Source organism: Corylus avellana, chromosome ca1 (assembly GCF_901000735.1).
Source record: "Corylus avellana chromosome ca1, CavTom2PMs-1.0".
In the NCBI taxonomy this organism is placed as follows: Eukaryota; Viridiplantae; Streptophyta; class Magnoliopsida; order Fagales; family Betulaceae; genus Corylus; species Corylus avellana.
The window spans coordinates 33,035,059-33,050,941 of record NC_081541.1 but is presented as its reverse complement, the minus strand read 5'-3'; the positions used below and the strand labels follow the sequence as shown (position 1 = coordinate 33,050,941).

Genomic DNA, 15,883 nt, shown 5'->3' with positions numbered 1-15,883 from the left:
AAATAACTCTTCAAAACTCACTTTATCTAATTAGCTAATAATCTTGGATCACACAACTATTAATAAGAATTACAAAGTCGATCGCTGAGAACTTCAAATTTGAAACTTACCACTTTGTCCGTCGCAACGTTTGCCATATTGGTGAATCCAACCAAAGGCCTCAAGGATTGAATGCACCTGAGAGAGCTTTTTTGAGCAGCAATTATTAAGATTGAACAGAATTTCAGATTCAATTCGGAAGATTTGTTCCTAATAACTATTACATAAATGAAGTCTTGGCAATCGGTTCAAGCCCCGTGGTGGATCGGGTCGGTTAGCATCGCTCGAGTGCGCAAGAAAGAAACTAAAGGAAGAACCAGAGCGTTCCGCCAATCAAATCAGGGAAAAACGCCTAATTAAATATTCGCAATGGAAAAGCCAAATTTTTATGTAAAATAACTCTTCAAAACTCACTTTATCTAATTTAGCTAATAAATTTTTAAATGTTTACGCTATCTAATTAGTTATGTTTTTATCTATATATATATAAACAGACATCCTTGGATCACACAACCATTAATAAGAATTACAAAGTCGATCGCTGAGAATTTCAAATTTGAAACTTACCACTTTGTCCGTCGCAACGTTAGCCATATTGGTGAATCCAACCAAAGGCCTCAAGGATTGAATGCACCTGAGAGAGCTTTTTGGAGCAGCAATTGTTAAGATTGAACAGAATTTCAGATTCAGATCGGAAGATTTGTTCCTAATAACTATTACATAAATAAAGTCTTGGTAATCGGGTTCAAGCCCCGTGGTGGATCGGGTCGGTTAGCATCGCTCGAGTGCGCAAGAAAGAAACTAAAGGAAGAACCAGAGCGTTCCGCCAATCAAATCAGGGAAAAACGCCTAATTAAATATTCGCAATGGAAAAGCCAAATTTTTATGCAAAATAACTCTTCAAAACTCACTTTATCTAATTTAGCTAATAAATTTTTAAATGTCAACGCTATCTAATTAGTTATGTTTTTATCTATATCATGTAAATATATATATATATAAACAGACCTCCTTGGATCACACAACCATTAATAAGAATTACAAAGTCGATCGCTGAGAACTTCAAATTTGAAACTTACCACTTTGTCCGTCGCAACGTTAGCCATATTGGTGAATCCAACCAAAGGCCTTAAGGATTGAATGCACCTGAGAGAGCTTTTTTGAGCAGCAATTGTTAAGATTGAACAGAATTTTAGATTCAGATCGGAAGATTTATTTCTAATAACTATTGCATAAATGAAGTCTTGGCAATCGGGTTTAAGCCCCGTGGTGGATCGGGTTGGTTAGCATCGCTCGAGTGCACAAGAAAGAAACTAAAAGAAGAACTAGAGCGTTCCGCCAATCAAATCAGGGAAAAATGCCTCATTAAATATTCGCAATGAAAAAGCCAAATTTTTATGCAAAATAACTCTTCAAAACCCACTTTATCTAATTTAGCTAATAAATTTTTAAATGTCTACGCTATCTAATTAGTTATGTTTTTATATATATATTTTATGTTGTAAAATTAAAGAAAATGACAAGACAAGATAAATAGATTGCAATATGTGAAACTAGTTCTTCAGGAACTATGTATGATTCTTCTCTATTATTGTGTGTTTTACATATAACTCAATACTCCCTTTTATAGGCATGAAATCATAATGGGAGGTTAAAGAATATGAAAAGGGGAATATGAAACAAGATGGTACATCAATGTATTACATGGATGTTATAGGAATTCTAAAAAATGACATGAATATGTAGAATTCCAAGAGATGGAACTAAATGGTCATCCACCAAATGCATGAATGCATTCATAACACTCCTCATTGGATGACCATACACTAAGAATATGCCTCGTTAAAACCTTGCCCAGGAAAACCCAATGGAAAAAAACCTGTGGCAAAGGAAAAAGAGTACAATATTCTTGTGTGCCTTCATATGCTTTAGGATTGCCTCATTAAAACCTTGCAAAGGAAAACCCAGTGGGAAAAACCTTAGCGAAAGAAAAAAAGTACAATCAGCATAATCATTTTACTCCCCCTCATTAGCATAAAGAGCTTCAATTGTTTATGATGAAAGATTCTTCAGTCGGCGCATTCCAATGTTATTCACCAACTTCTTAAATGTTGCAGTTGGTAATGCTTTGATAAATAAATCTGCCAAATTGTCACTTGATCGTATCTGTTTGACATCAATATCACCACTCTTCTAGAGCTCATGTGTATAAAAGAACTTTGGTGAAATATGTTTGGTTCTATCACCTTTAATATATCCTCATCTGATCTCTATGATACAAGCAGCATTATCTTCATATAATATTGTCAGGCTATCATTGATTGTGGATAAACAGCACTTTTCTCGAATGTGTTGAATTACTGATCTTAGCCATATGCATTCTCGACTTGCTTCATGAATTGCAATAATCTCTGAGTGATTTGAAAAAGTAGCAACAAGTGTTTGCTTGACAAATCTCCATGAAATAGCAGTACTTCCACATGTAAATAGATATCCTGTTTGAGATCTACCTTTATGCGGATCAGAAAGAAAACTCGCATCTGCATATCCAACTAATTGTGAATTTGAACCTCTTAAATAAAATAATCCCATGTCAGTTGTTCCACGAAGATAACGTAGAACATGTTTGACCCCATTCCAATGCCTTCGAGTTGGTGTAGAACTGTATCTTGCTAGTAATTAACTGAAAATGCAATATCAGGTCGTGTGCAATTTGCAAGATACATCAGAGCACCAACAACACTAAGATATGGTACTTCAAGACCAAGAATTTTTTCGTCATCTTCTCGAGGCCGAAAATGATCTTTTTTCACATCAAGTGATCGAACAACCATTGGAGTGCTCAAAGGATAAGCTTTCTCCATGTAAAAGTGTTTTAGGACTTTTTCTGTATATGTTGACTGATGAACAAGAATTTCATTTGGAAAATGTTCAATTTGTAAGCCAAGACGAAATTTTGTCTTTCCAAGATCTTTCATCTCAAACTCATTTTTTAAATACGTGGCAGTTTTTATGAGCTCTTCTGGAGTCCCAGCAAGACTTAAATCATCTACATAAACTGCAATGATAGCAAATTCGGATTCTGATTTCTTAATGAAAACGCATGGACGAATTAGATTATTCTCAAATCCTTCTTTCAATAGATACTCACTAAGATAATTGTACCACATGCGTCCGGATTGCTTTAACCCGTATAAAGATCTTTGTAGCTTGATAGAATAAATACTTTGGGATTTCGAATTATATGCTTTAGGCATTTTGTATCATTCAGGGATTTTCATGTATGTATCATTATCAAGTGATCCATATAAATATGTTGTAACCACATCCATTAAACGCATATCCAAAGTTTCTGTAACTATCAAGCTAATCAAAAATCTAAATGTAATTGCATCCACTACAGGGGAATATGTTTCTTCATAATCAATATCAGGTTTCTATAGGAAATCTTGTGCAACAAGTCTTACTTTATATCTCACAATTTCATTTTTCTCATTTCGTTTTCGTACAAATACCCACTTGTATCCAACAGGCGATACACCTTCAGGTGTTTGGACTACAAGTCCAAATACTTCACGTTTTGCTAGTGAGTTCAATTCTGCCTGAATTGCTTCCTTCCACATTGGCTAATCATTTCTACGTCGACATTCTTCGACGGTTTATGGTTCAATATCATCATTACTTCTGGTAATGTCAAATGCAACTTTAAATGAAAATATGTTGTCGACAACAATTTTGTTTCTATCCAATATTTCTCCTGTACTTACATAATTTATTGAGATCTCATTATTTTTAGGTACCTGTTCCTCTTCATGAGGTAACTCTTCAGGAGATTCCTCTTCAAGAGGTTCCTCTTCGAGGGATTCCTTTCCAGGAGAATTTTGTACAGAAAATTTGGATGGATCAATTTTCGTTGCCTGTTTTGTAGGTAAGGCCTCTTCAGGAGTGCCAATTTCATTTCATTATGCTTTTCTCTTCTGGGGAATCTTATCCTTTGCACCAATAGGTCTTCCATGCTTCAGGCGTGCCTTAGACTCATTTGCTGCTGTATTAATTGATTGTCCTACATTGACTTCTATCTTCGCTAGAGTATTAGCAGCTGGAATGTGAGACTTAGTTATTTTCTTGTTGTCAATATATGCATCCGGCAATTGATTTGCAATACCTTGCAAATGAATGATCCTTTGAACTTCTAATTCACATTGATTTGTACGAGAATCAAAATGAGATAACGTCAAATTATTCCAAGTGATTTCTTGTCGTGCTTCTGGCAACGACTTTTCTCTCCTTAGTGATGGGAATATGTTTTCATCAAAATGACAATCTTCAAAACGTGCTTTAAAAATATCACAAGTTAAAGGCTCAAGGTATCTAATGATAGAAGGAGAATCAAAACCAACATAAATTTCAAGTCTTCGTTGAAGTCCCATCTTAGTGCGTTGAGGTGGCGCAATTGGAACATATACAGCACAACCAAAAATACGAAAATGAAAAATATTTGGTTGTTGATCAAATGCAAGTTGCAAAGGAGAATATTTTTGGTAAGCTGTTGGTCTGATCCGAACTAATGATGCTATGTGTAATATTGCATGTCCCGAAGCAGAAACAAGTAATTTTGTTTTCATAAGCAAAGGTCGAGCAATTAATTGAAGTCGTTTAATAAACGATTCAGCTAAACCATTTTAAACTATGAGTATGAGCAACATGATGTTCAACATTAATTCCAATTGACATGCAATAATCATAAAATGCTTGAGATGTAAATTCACCCGCATTATCCATTCGAATATATTGAATTGGATAATCAGGAAATTGTGCTCGTAATCTAATTATTTGAGCAAGAAGTCTAGCAAATGCAACATTACGAGTAGAAAGCAAGCAAACATATGACCACCTAGATGATGCATCTATTAAAACCATAAAATATCTAAATGGCCCACATGGAGGGTGAATCGGCCCACATATATCCCCTTGAGTTCTTTGTAAAAATGATGGAGATTCAACAATTACCTTAGAAGGGGATGGTTTTATAACAAGTTTACCTTGAGAACTTGCAGCACAAGTATAATCACTTGGTAAAAGAATCTTCTGGTTCTTTAAAGGATGCCTATTAGAGTTCTCAATTATTCGACGCATCATAATTGTTCCCGGATGTCCAAGACGATCATGTCAAAGCATAAACATCTTTGGATTAGAGTACTTCTGGTGCATCACAACATGTGATTCAATTGTTCTTATTGTTGTGTAATACAACTCGGAAGAGAAAGCAGACAGTTTTTCCAATATGAGCTTCTGGCCCGAAATTATTGAAGTAATATAAAGATATTTGTCACTGCTTTCATTAGTGGTTTCAACATGATAACCATTTAGACGAATATCCTTAAAACTAATTAAATTTCTTCTAGATTTCGAAGAATACAAAGCATCGTCAATACAAAATTTTGTTCATTTTGGCAATATAATATTCGCTCTTGCAGAGCCTTCGATTAGGTTTGATGAACCTGATATTGTATTGACACTAGCTTTGTTTAATATCAAATATTGAAAATATTTCTTATCTTTAAGAATTGTGTGAAAATATTTCTTATCTTTAATATTTCTTATCTTTAAATATTTCTTATCTTCAAATATTGAAAATATTTCTTATCTTTAACAATTGTCTGCTAGACACAAATCTTCACCAATCATCTTGAAATTAATCATTCCATCAATATGACCCATACAATGAATTGAGAATACCTCACTGATAGCTTTTGATGTTGAAGATAAAAAGAACACAACAATTGGCTAGAGCTTCGTGCTGATAACGTGTTGTAAAATTAAAGAAAATGACAAGACAAGATAAAGAGATTGCAATATGTGAAACTAGTTCTTCAGGAACTATGTATGATTCTTCTTTATTATTGTGTGTTTTACATACAACTCAATACTCCATTTTATAGGCATGGAATCATAATGGGAGGTTAAGGAATATGAAAATGGGAATGTGAAACAAGAAGGTACATCAATGTATTACATGGATGTTATAAGAATTCTAAAAAATGACATGAATATGTAGAATTCCAAGATATAGAACTAAATGGTCATCCACCAAATGCATGAATGCATTCATAACATTATAAGGATTGTATTTTTTTCTAAATATCCTATTTTTCAACTTTGAAAAAAAAAAAAAAAGAGAGAGAGAGAGAGAGATGTGGAGAGAGAAATAGTAGGAAAAAAATGTTGGAAAAAGAGATATGTGAAGGAGAAAATTTTGGGAAAAGATAAAACAGATGAGAGAAACAATAAAAAAAAAAATGAAATGGCTCCTGAGAAAAGTGCCGCTACATATAGCATTTTTTTTTGCTAATCTAATAAAATATCCATTTTGCATTTTGCATTTTTTTTTTTTTTTTTTTTGCTAATCCAATGTGGGGGTTTTTTACAATCTGATTAGCTATTTTAGATAAATGTACAATTTGGCTCATCGGATTTGTAAAAAAATCAGAAAGTGCTAGGTGTTATTCTAGTGTTCTCCTAATGTTCTCCTGGTGTTCTCCCAATTGTGATGTGTCTTTTAAAATCATCAATAGATTAAAAGTCAATAATGATAATCTCAAATTCAACCATAATTTTAAAAGCCACATCACAGTTGGAAAGACACCAAGATAACACTAGAAGAACACATAGTATTTCCCAAAAACACCCTACATTGAATTAGCCAAAAAATAAATGTAAAATGAATATTTGATTGAATTAGCCAAAAAAAAAAAAAAAAAATGCTACATGTAGCAGCCAAATGCTACTTTTATCTAAAATAGCTAATCAGATTTGTACAAAAACCCCACCTTGAATTAGCAAAAAAAAAAAGCTATATGTAGCAGCACTTTTTAAGAGAGCCATTTTATTTTTTATTGTTTTTCTTACCTGTTTTATCTTTTTCCCAAAACTTTTCTCACTTTTCAAGAGATCATTATAAGAATATTCTTTCACAATTTTTAATAAAAAGATATTTCATAAATATGATTGACATTACTATGAAAATATGATTTTCATACTTAAAGTTGGCAACTAAGACATTTGAAAAATATAACCGTTTCAAAAATATTATAGTTACAAAAATGATTATTTGAAAAATAATAATCGTTGAAAAATTATTGTGCTAAACAAATTACCATTGTGAAAATAAAGAATGAAATACGAATTTTAATAAATAAATAAAGATAGAATCAATAAAGAGTAAAAAAAATAATATTTAAATGATATAGATAAACATATATAGCTAATCGAATGTAGAAAGCCTTTAAAAATTCATTAACTAAATTAGATAAAATTAGTTTTAAAAAGCCATTTTACATAAAAATTCGGCTCCTCAATTGTGAATACTCTTATTAATTTGCCTTGAAAAATTAGAAACAAACCAGTGAGTGTAGTTTGCAAGTGTGGCTTTCAAGCCTAAAACAAATGACTTGAGTGGCTACACAAGTCCACTTGTGATTGTTAACCACTTAAAACACAAATTATGATCTCCAATTCATTTCAACTAGAGAATATACAGTTAGTTATAATTGAGGAGTATTTTTGTCATTTCAAAAAGTAAAAAAACAAAAATACCCTTAAAGTATAACTAATTGAATAAGATTATATTCCTTAAAAGGCTTGAAATTAATGTGATAAATAGATAAGAAAAATGTCAAGACTAATATCAGCATGTTAGTAAGTTAAGAGTCCTATTCCAATCAAATCCGTTCTAAAGATTAGAAATTTGGCATGTACTTTTGTTGCTTTGTTGTCTTGATTGATTTTGTATTATGAAGAAGAACGGGTGATGGTATTGTTCAATCCATTTGTTTTGGATATTTTTTTCTTTTTGTACTTGAAAGATCCAAATTGATCCAAAAAATGCTATAGGTAGCAGCAGCAAATTGTTGCTACATGTAGCCCCTCAGTAGGCCACCCGGCTAGAGACCAGAGGCACTCCGGCACCCAATTTGTTGTTTGTGAGCTTGAGGGGATGGAGTATGGGAAGAGCCCTCTTTGGGGGAGAAGAACCGGAGAAGAGTGTGTAAACATACCTGAGTGTGATATAGGACGCGGCTTTATACTCGGCTCTCTCAGGCTCCTCTTGGGCTTGCTTGAACGTCTTCGGCCTCTTGTGACAATAAGTCTTGTGCTAGGCCTTCTTGGGCCCTAATAGTAATGGTCCTTTTATTTGGTTGAATCTTGGATCTTAGGCTCAATTTTATTTATTATTATTATTATTTTATCTTAGGCTCATTTTTGGGTCCTGTGTCTTGAGCACATGTTCGGTATTTATTAGCAGTAATGTTATAGGTGGTTTTTAAAATTATTATTTGATTAAAATATAATAAAGATTTATCCCAAATATAATAATGGTTTTAAAAGTTACCTTTGGGTGTAAAGAAGTGAGCATAAAAAGTAGAAGTATGTGTAGCAAATAAATTATTGTTTGGATGAACAAGATAACTGTAGATGCAATGCTATTAATTATGTTAATGTTAGAGATCTCATTGTTAATATTAATATATAAATTTAGGGCTTGTTTGGGTGTACGTTTGAAGAACCTAAAAGTACGTTTAACACTAAAAAAGTTCGCATGAAAAAAAAAAAAAAATACCCATTTGGTAAAAAAAAATTGAAAGCGTTTTTAAGGGTCCAAAAAGCCTAATAATTGCCAAAACGTATTTTTGGCACAAGCTTAAAAATTAAGATTTTGCCAAAAAGCATTTTTTTTTTACTAAAAAACTATATTTTTCAAACACAATCACATATATACTCTTATGCTCAATTTGTTTTTATGTAAATTTTTTTGTTAAAAAATATTTTAACCGAAATTATTTTTCAGGATAACTTATCCAAAAGTTACTAGACCTTATCACGTCAACTTTGTGAGATGTTTGTATAGTATGTAACATTATTCTATGATAAATGAATTTGCATAGTTGACACTGTACCTTATGTAAGTTATAACATGAGACCTAAGATTAGAGTTTATGTTTTATAAAGTTGGTTATTGTGGCTTAAGGTCAAGGTCAAAGCATAGATCTTCATGCTTAATTTCTAAACAAAGCTTCATGTGTTGAATTGTATGCATGCATGTGCTCTCTGATATAAGTAGGGTTGGCAAAACGGGTCCGCGGGTCGACTCGCGGGTACCCGCAACCCGTTTAAGCTATACCCAAACACGACCCGTTTAATAAATGGGTCGGACCCTCCGACACGACACGAACACGGGAATTTTCACGGGTCACCCGACACGACCCGTGAGACCCGTTTAAAATAATGGGTTGTGACGGGTCAACATGACCCGACCCAACCCGTTTACCATGTCTTCTTTATTTGGTTCCTTTCTACGAAAAGAAATCATTCTCTTGAGGGGAAGTGTATCTCTGCCTTAGCCGAAGAATTGTCTGCTTCTTCATCAAGCACCCTGGCAATATGGAAGGGACACGCAGCTTCTTTACCAGAACCCTTCTCTTGCAAAGCAGCAGTCTGCGGGCTCATCGCCGAGTTTCTTTCAGTCGAAGCTTCCCCAGCAGAAGACAGTAGAGGAGTCGTCACCCTTGTTTCGTCGTTGTCTTCTTGGAGATTTAGATCGAGCATCTAATTCCTCCGACAGCGACGTCGAGGACTTGGCAGCGAGCGGAGAGTAGAGAGAGAGAGACCGGCGAGTGGGAAAAAGTAAAAGGGATGGCGAGAGAGAGAGCGGTAGTGGAGAACTGAGGAAGAAAGAGGGGCGGCGGTGGACTAGGAGAGGCCGAGAGGGTCTGGATCTGGACTTTGGCTGGAGAGTGGAGACTGCAACAAATGAGTCTGGAGATTCGAAACACAAGCCGAGAGGGTCTGCGTTTTTTCACTTTTTCCTTTAGATTAAAAAATAATAATAATAATAATAAAAGAGTAAACGGGTCTGGCGGGTCACCCACGGGTGACTCGTGACACGACCCGCCAAACACTCGTAAATAGGTCATAAACAGGTCAACCCGTTTATGACCCAAACCCGCTAATTTCGTGTCGTGTTCGTGTCGGGTCGTGTCAAAATTGCCAGCCCTAAATATAAGTCAAAGTTGAGTCTCAACGGTGCAAAAGGGCACTCCAAGAAGTAAGTACATTTGCACATGATGATGTTTTATCTCAACAGTTTGAACCATAGCCTAGCTAGTTTGAATTAAAGGTTTAATTTTAAAGTTTCAGCTTGAGTCGAGGAAATAAAGTTACCGAAGTTGGTGCAATCTAGGGGAAAAAATAACGCTAAAAATTATATTTTTATATTATCCCACAAAATCGAAGGAAGTTAATTGGAAAAACTGAAAATTTAGGAGAATGCAACTCAAGGTAGTAATGTGGTATGTTCCCTCTTATTTTTTAGAAACATTTTAATAGTTTTAATTGGTGATGATTCAGTTGGTCATGATAATTTAGTTGATGAACTTTATATGTTAGTTTTTTGGATGTTAATTCTTCTACATGTTTATTGTTGACTGTGGTTATAGAAACACATAACAAGATAAATATAAATCGGAATAATAAGAAATGAAGGAAATAGAGAAACGCACAAAGATTAAGGTGGTTCGGCTATAGCCTACATCTACACATTAAAGCTTTATAGGCTACATATTTCCTTGATTGTATAATCTGAATACACAACTCTATTTATAGAGCTTTATACATGATTTGAAATATTTTAAATACAAACATATCCCTTTAAATCATGGTTAACAAATATTATCTAAATTCTTTGATTTAGAGAATACAAAATCAACATTTATTCCAAAAGATTTATATCCTTAAGAGTGATTGTAGATATGTTTATATGTATATGATCTACTGAAAAATAAGGATCACACTTTGGGTGCTTTTCAAACTTATCAAAGTGAGGTTGAAAGACAAAAGAGAAGAAATACTGAAGTTGTTTGATCAGATAAAATGGTGGGTATTTGTTGAGTATTTGCATGGGCAAAATGGTAAAAAAAACATTTGGTTTGCAAGCTTAAAAAGTCTATGTATGGGCTTAAATAAGCATCGAGATTGTGATAAAGTGACTTTTCAGTTATAATTTAAATAAAATGTACCACAAGGTCAGAAAGAGTAAGTTTGACACCATCCTCCTGGCGGGCGTCTTTGGCAATACATTCTTCCTCTTTCTTTCATTTTTTAAAAAATAAAAAAATAAAAAAAAAGTCAACTTCTTTTTTTTGTCTTCATATTACTAAACAATTTGTTTTTTTTTTTTTTTTTTACTTTTCTCTCATAAAAAATTAAAATATCAGTTTATTTTTACATGAATTACTTTTTATTGTTTTTTAAACAAAAAAAACTCACAACAAAACTCTTTACCAAACGTACTAATATTTGACTTGTTACATGACAAGAAGCATTTATTTAGAGTGTTGATATGAAAGACTTGAGTTTAATGTATCACCTCTAATCTGTTAGGGTTAGGTTTATTATTAAGAAGCTTATAAGGTGTAAAAGTTATAAATACGAATAAAAGAGCATTTAAAAACCTACATAAATTTTCTTTCTAGAGGAAATATCCTTCAACTCATGTAAAATAGTGCCAAGTGTCTATAAACATTTAAAATGTATATTAAATTTTTAACCTCATTAATAGCAGTTTACTAACTTAAACTAAATTTAATGTGTATTTTAAATGTTTATAAACACTTGACACTATTTTAAATGTGTATTTTAAGAATGATGTGGCTATTAAAATCACAATTGAGCTTGTGATTGATCATTATTAAATTTTGATCATATGGTGATTTTAATAGCCACATTTTTCTTAATGGGACACAAGTAGGACACAAGTAAGCTACTTAGAATTACTCATATTTCCTCCGATTTGAAATAAATTTATGTCCCTTAAAAAACACATCATATGCATGGATTTAAAAGCCTTTATTAAACATAAATGCGAAAACGTAAAATCTAAACATAGCATAATAAAAGAGTTCATAAATTTATTTCTCTCTCTTTGGTGCCCTTAGGCACATATTGAAAATAAAATAACTGAAAACATGGCATGAATTGGAATAAAGTAACTGTGCTTTCATCTTTTCTTAAGTCAACATATACTGATATACTTAAAAAAAAAAAAAAAAAAAAAAAAAAAAAACCCTCTTCATATGTCCAAAATTTTATATTTTCTTTTTATTTTTAATATCATAAAAAATATATTTTTTTAACATGTGGCATATGACATGTCAAAACTGCTTACGTGGCATTAACGAGGTTAGTACCACTTAATTAATTTTAAACGGAAGGAGTGAAGTGAAAAGGTAAAAATACTCTAAAGAATTAAAATATGTGATGTTAAAATCTCAAGGGAAAATTGAAAGCATGCAAAAACCTAGAGTTATCATGAATTATTTTTGTTTTTAATAATTGGTAACAATATTTGATGTGGCTCAACAATTTTGAGTGGTTTTCAGTTGTAATAAGAAAATATTTTGTCCTCAAGAGGTAGTTCAATCGGTTGGTATCACGCCTAATAAAGCGGAGGTCACTAGTTCGAATCTCCTTTTTCCTCTTATGCGGACATGTCAAAATATATATATATTTTTTTCTTACCAATCAAATTACAAAAACTATATTTTTTTTTATATATATTATTCTCAAGATTTCAACCAAATAATAGAAAATAAATTAATTTTTTCAATATATTTCCAAGTCGAGTCCTGCTATGCAGCTGCCTAGCGTCAGACATATATTAAACAAAAATAAAAAATAAAAAAATTTGTAATTAATTAAATTTTTATGAGTTAATATTTAGTTTTTAATGCCACAAAATTTGTTTTTGGATTCAAAACTAAAATTTAGGAGTGGAAGGTTAATCCTTTAGGAATTGTATCACTCAAAAAGGATTCGATCATCCTAAATTTAGTGCTAATGCCTCAAATTTAGCGCTAATACTTCAAATTTGAATTTATATTTAATATCTCTTTTATTCAATTTTTTTTTTTTTTTCAAAAAAAGAGAGCAAAATATCTAACGTTTTGCAAACTCAATTTTGCAACCGAAAATCTCTACACAGATTTCTGACCTAAAATCTTTTTTTGTTTTATTTGAAAAAAAAATAAAAATCTTGACCGGTCAGACTTTAGCAGACGCCGGAATGACCCAATGCTGCCAAAAATCTCTACTCTTCCAAGTCTCGTGTAAAAAAAAAAAAGTCGAAGACAACAAAGAAAGCAACGAGGAAAGAGGAGGGAGCAGTCAAAAAGTGAAACAATTAATACCATTACCACCCCTCTGTAAACGCCCATTTCATTACCTCTGTAATCATGATCATCTTATACTCTCTCTCTCTCTTCCTCTCCAATTATTTCTCTCCCGAGCTTCTGAAGCAACATCTTTTGAAGGATTCTTTAGAGCTTGACTTTACAAGGTAATGGCTTAGAGAAACATTGACGATGATCTACTTGGTAGCTCAGATAATTGTTGAAAGTATTATCTTATATATTGTTCTTGTCTGCTAACTGTAGCCGAATAGCTGCTCAGGAGGAACAGTTGAGGGGTGTATTTTTTATTTTTATTTTTATTTTTTATGTTCATGTATTTTCTTGTTATTTCTCGTCAACCAAACAGAGGTTGATTGTTTAAATTCGTTGACTTTATTATTATTATTTAGTTGTAGGCTTTACATCTTTGGAAAACATGATTGGGTTTCCCTCAAATGTTGGTTTTCATGTTATTTCATAGATCAGAGTCGTGGGTGGTGTTGGATTTTGAACCTCTACTGGGCTGTGAAAAACTCTGGTGGTCATTTTTCAAATTGGGTTTGTTTGAAATTTTTTAGATTGTACCTCTGATTGTCTGTACTTTTTTGCTTCGTTGATTACAGAGGGCATGCAATGGCAAAGTTGTGTTTTTGTTATGTGAGTGTTTGTGATTTGTGAAGATCGCTAGGCAGGTATGAGAGATTTCATTCTTGCTTTTGAATACTTAGCTGAGGGATTCTGTTGGTATTTATTTGAGGCTTTTGACTTTATTGCAGATGAATTACTGGCATTTTATTTGGTTATTGCCTTTTTGGTTGAGGGATTTATTGGGTTCTTCTTTTGCCAAATCCTGATTGCATAGATTCTTCAGCACCCTACCTTTTACTTTGAAATGGGAATAATAGAAAAGGTATTGCAGAGCCCTATATTAACAGTTTTAATTAATCTCAGGCTTTTATGGTGATGAGAGTGCTTGGTGTGTGGTAAAGTCAAGTGGGTGTTGACGATCTGGAACCTGGAAAGAAAGAAACAAGGATAATACAGATTGTATTTTATCATTCTAAGCTTGTTTTTCAAGTGGAATTGGCTGCAGAATGAAGTTGAGGGAGTTTTTATCGCCATTGTAATGGATACGATTCAGAATACAGTTTATTACTGTTGCGTTCAAAGGAGTAACAGGATTTTGTACACATATAGTGGCGGAGACCATGAAATTGAGAATTTGGCTGCTTTGTGCTTGGAAAGAGCTCCCCCATTCCACAAGTGGTATTTTCAGACGATGCATAAAAGGACTTTTGGGTTTTTGATGGAAGATGGTTATGTTTATTTCACAATTGTTGATGAGGGTCTGGGTAACTCGGGTTTTCTTCAGTTCCTGGAGCATGTGAGAGATGAATTTAAGGTGGTGGCTAGAAAAGGTTCTAGGGGAAGTTTCTCAAGTATTAGCTCAATTGGTATGCAAGAACAGTTAGTGCCTGTCATTCGCCGCTTGATCACCTCGCTGGAGAATGTTTCTCAAAGCAGGAGTGATTGGACAGCTGAAACACCTTCATCGGGTCAAATTATAATTGATTTCTTTTGGATGAATCTAATATATATATATATATATATATATATATATCAATTATAATTTGACCCAAAAGGTTATTTCGCCTACTATTACCAAAATTAAATTCCACAGAATAAATGTTATTCATTGTCCACATGAAAAATCAACGTGTACCAAGGTAGTAGAAGACTTATTTATTTATTGGGAAATTATATATAAAATCCTTAGGTAAACGCGCTTTTTTAAAAAACTTTCTGGGTATTTTTTTTCGGAAATTTAGTCCCTGGGTAACTCGAAACTATAAGAAAACTCCCTACCGTCAATTTTTGTTGACTTCCGTTAGCCTACTCAAAACTCACCGTTTTATCTGATTAAAATATTATTTTTTTTTATTAATTTAATTTTAAAAATTCAATCTTAAAAAAAAAACCCCATTCTCCACCAAATCGAAAGCGCTCAAGACCGATAAGCTTGCGCCAAGGCTGTGCCCTGTTAATGTGACGCTTATCTTCTCATCTCTGTATTGTTGTATCAACCCTTTGATCTTGCTTAAAATCTGTGTTCTTGCACTGATCTTTGTGAAGGGTGAGTTGGGGTCGTCTGAGGTGTAAATAGTAAGCCAACCGTTCATGACTTTTGGACCTTTTCATTATCACCATCGCTATCACTACTGCTACTACCATCATCGCCATCGCCATCGCCAAATTCAGCACGCGCATTTGGACGAATCAATTGCATGGCAGATTTGAGGTCAGCGTCTAACACATCAACCCACTCGTAGCTCCTTGTCGTCCCGCGCCACACGACATGTATTTCGCGTCTGCCCAGGGCGCGGCTGACGTCGTCGTTGGTGACGGCGATGTAGCCAATCCAGTTGGACTCACGGTCCCAGGACTCGCGCGACTGCGAGTGGAGAAGAAGGGCTTCAGGGTGGCCGACTTTGGCGGTGGCGTAGAGGAAGGACACGACTTGGTAGTCGGAGGCGGCGTCGAACATGACTTTGTGGAAGAATGAGGCCTTTCCATAGCGGCTGGAGCCGCAGTACTTGGAGTTCTGGTCGTTGTTGAAT

At 33.7% G+C, this 15,883-nt stretch overlaps 1 long non-coding RNA gene and 1 pseudogene across 1 annotated transcript; one reads left to right on the top strand and one right to left on the bottom strand.

The window, feature by feature from the left end:
- Positions 1-13,309: 13,309 nt before the first annotated feature.
- Positions 13,310-14,441, top strand: LOC132167728 (uncharacterized). The gene is made up of 3 exons (XR_009438710.1): positions 13,310-13,432; positions 13,889-13,957; positions 14,042-14,441. It is a non-coding gene; the product is annotated as an uncharacterized LOC132167728 (long non-coding RNA).
- Positions 14,442-14,733: 292 nt separating this feature from the next.
- Positions 14,734-15,882, bottom strand: LOC132170231 (phospholipase A1-IIdelta-like; annotated as a pseudogene).
- Position 15,883: the final 1 nt, after the last annotated feature.